Raw genomic sequence first — 3,197 nt, forward strand, 5'->3', positions numbered from 1 at the left:
TTTAGACAGGGTGCCTCTATAGGCGCCTGCATTAATTGCTGTAGGGGCCTCCCTCTGTTGGCGCCTCCCGTACAGAGGGTTTTAGCACCAATTTAGTGTGTGTAGTAATGAACAGAGACAAATCCAAGAAGCACTTCTAAGAATTATCATAGCATCAATTATTTCCATACCTGGTTCTAGGGTTTTAGCATTTGAAATATCACTAATTAATATTTGATCTCTTCAAATGATAGATCAATCACTTATTCTGATCTATTCAAACCACTAATCTCAAATTTGTTTAATCTTTCTTTCAAGAACAATAAGCATTTTAGATGGATCGCCCATTTCTAGAAGTAGAAAGAGAAAGAAAAGTATGAATAAAGAAAATAAGAAGAGGTGCGGGAGGAGCCTTTTGGTACGATAAAGGAGGCGCCAACAGAGGGAGGCCCCTACAGCAATTAGGGGAGGCGCCTATAGAGGCAGACATTATAGGTTGTTTAGATCCTTGGATCGGACTGGGTATGATAGGTTTAGATCGAATTTGGTTGGTTAAAGGGGCCCACTTAATTTTAAGGTAAAAAATTCAAAAGTTCATTAAGGCAATAGGTGGCAATTATAATGCTGGCCTAACATGGATACGTCCCTGTATACAACTTTATTTTTTGTTGAATATCTTTAGTCCACAAATCGGTATATTGTTCATCGCCATGATAATCTTCAATTATTAATTTCATTCTTGACCTACTCCTCGTCTTCTTGCACGAATTCCACTTTGTTATATGCAAGTGACTTCCAATCACTTTTTCTTGTACATATTTTCTTTTCACACTCTCCTACTTCATAAATAATAGAGGTCTAAGTGAGAAAGACGAATAAATAAATAACGAACAAAATATTATCTAATTCGTTTATTTTGACTTAATCATATATTTTAAATCAAGCACTACGTTTTTATTACAGATTTGATAGATAAAATAGGTGGCCAATACGTGGACAACTGTTTTTTATATGGACAACTATTTTTGGGTCCGGTGCGAGTCAATTATTCTTGACTTAGTTGACTTTGATTTAACAAGGGGACAACTCCATAAAGTCTTCAATACTAACAGTTACTAACTTGTGGACCATTAACAAAATAATAGTTCAAAATTGAAAACCTGAGTTGTCTTCTTCTTCATCATCTTCTTCATCATCTTCTTCTTCTTCTTCCTTCTTCTAATTCGTGTACTGCCACCACTTCCTTTTGTTTTTTTATCAAACCCTAAATGAATGAAGAAGATAAAACTCATCAATCTCCACTTCCTTTATTTTTTAGTAAACTATAGTTTCTACCACTTCTCTTTGTTTTTTTAGTGAATTATAGTTTCTACTACTTTCCTTTGTTTTTTATCAAACCCTAGATGGGTTTAATCAAACCTTACATTGATGAGATAAAACTCTAACTTTTTTAATTTTATTTTGTATTTTCGTTTGGGTAGTTTGAAAGAATACAAAACGATTTCAAGGCAAAAAATCGAAAGTGAAGAAGAAATTCCCAGAATTTCGTGGGAAATCTACGAAAATATGCTAGATTTTCGTGGCAAGTTTCCTTCTGTCTTGCCAAATTTTCGTAGGAAATCTACGAAATTGGAAAGTCAGATTTTTTATTTTTATTTTTTACAAAAACTCAGAAATTAAGATCTCTCGTGTATTGTCGATTTTCCACGAAGCACGAGCAACTCTACATGTTTGTAAAAAAAAATCTAGGGTTTTGAAATTTTTGATTTCTAGGTTTTAAAAGTTAAACGGGTTTTAGGGTTTTTAGATCTGATCTTTCTGGTTAGGAATATCCTTCAACAATTCCCTTCCCTTTGTTTGATGTCATAATCTTCTCCAAAAAATTCTCTCTCTAGAATTTTGGGTTGATGATGAAGATGTAGTAGTAGAAGAAGACCAAACTTACTTAAGGTTTATGAGAAAAGAGGGAGGTGTTAAAATAATACATCTAATTATAAGAGGACTTGAGTGAAAATAATAGAGAGTTGTCCCCTTAGAACTGGTGTCCATATAAAAAAAATAATTATTTTGGTTGTCCACATAAGATAGTTGTCCATATAAGAAAAACGGTTGTCCACGTATTGGCCACCATAAAATAATGTAAAGCTATGCATTAAAAACATATACATGAATTTTATTTTGAAAAACGTCTATTTGATTTTTAGATTGATATTAAAGACATATGATAGGTAGTTCCATCCTTGGCCAAAACGACTAAATCAGTTGTCTTGAGTCTCATGTTTTAGGGAGGCCTGAAACTTAGGATGCAAACTGAGTAAAATAGCGTCCATTGTTTAACATCAAAGAGAAGTCATGGACTTTGATTTGGTAAAATCAACACCAAAAGGGGTGGTGGCACAGTTGGCTAGCGCGTAGGTCTCATAGCTTTGCAGAGTAATCCTGAGGTCGAGAGTTCGAGCCTCTCTCACCCCAAATATCTGTTTTTAGAATGAACCTGTCTTGTGTACACGTTTTTGAAGTTGCAAAGCCTCTATCAACCGACACAAAGTGTCGTTTGGCAACACTAAAATAAGTTACTTTTTTGTTTATTTGAGTAGAAAAATCAAAAAGTTAGTTCGAGCCTCTCTCACCCCAAATATCTGTTTTTAGAACGAACCTGTCCTGTGTACACGTTTTTGAAGTTGCAAAGCCTCTATCAACCGACACAAAGTGTCGTTTGGCAACACTAAAATAAGTTACTTTTTTGCTTATTTGAGTAGAAAAGTCAAAAAGTTAGTTTGGTACGCAAAAATTACCGACTTCATTTAAGTTAAATTTTGACTTTCTTTTAAAGTTAAATTTTTAGCTTTTGACTTCAAAGTAAAGTAACTTTTTTTTTGAGATATACATGAATTTTACTTGAAGTTATTTTTTTTGTCTATCTCCGCTCCACTACCACAACTAATCTTCTACCATACCATTCTACCCCCAACACCACCACAACAAGCATTGCACCTCCCCCACCACCCTACCTCAACTACCACCACCACACCTTAACCACCACCTTCGTACCACCACCACCACCATACACCTCCACACCTCGACAGCAACACCCACGTAGCTCCACCACCACCACCACGGTACCTTCACCACCACCACCGTATCCCAACCACCACCGTATTTCCACCAACACCACCACTGTACTTCCACCACCACCATCGCCAGGGGCGGCCTAGGCC

At 35.9% G+C, this 3,197-nt stretch overlaps 1 non-coding gene across 1 annotated transcript; it reads left to right on the plus strand.

Annotated features, from left to right (window-relative positions):
• Positions 1-2,364: 2,364 nt before the first annotated feature.
• Positions 2,365-2,451, plus strand: TRNAM-CAU (transfer RNA methionine (anticodon CAU)). The gene is given in 2 exon segments: positions 2,365-2,402; positions 2,416-2,451. It is a non-coding gene; the product is annotated as a tRNA-Met (tRNA).
• The last annotated feature ends 746 nt before the right edge of the window (positions 2,452-3,197 follow it).

The sequence above is a fragment of the Eschscholzia californica genome, unplaced genomic scaffold (genome assembly GCF_041429995.1).
Source record: "Eschscholzia californica isolate CP2 unplaced genomic scaffold, dmEscCali1.0.p SCAF_2, whole genome shotgun sequence".
Taxonomy (NCBI): Eukaryota; Viridiplantae; Streptophyta; class Magnoliopsida; order Ranunculales; family Papaveraceae; genus Eschscholzia; species Eschscholzia californica.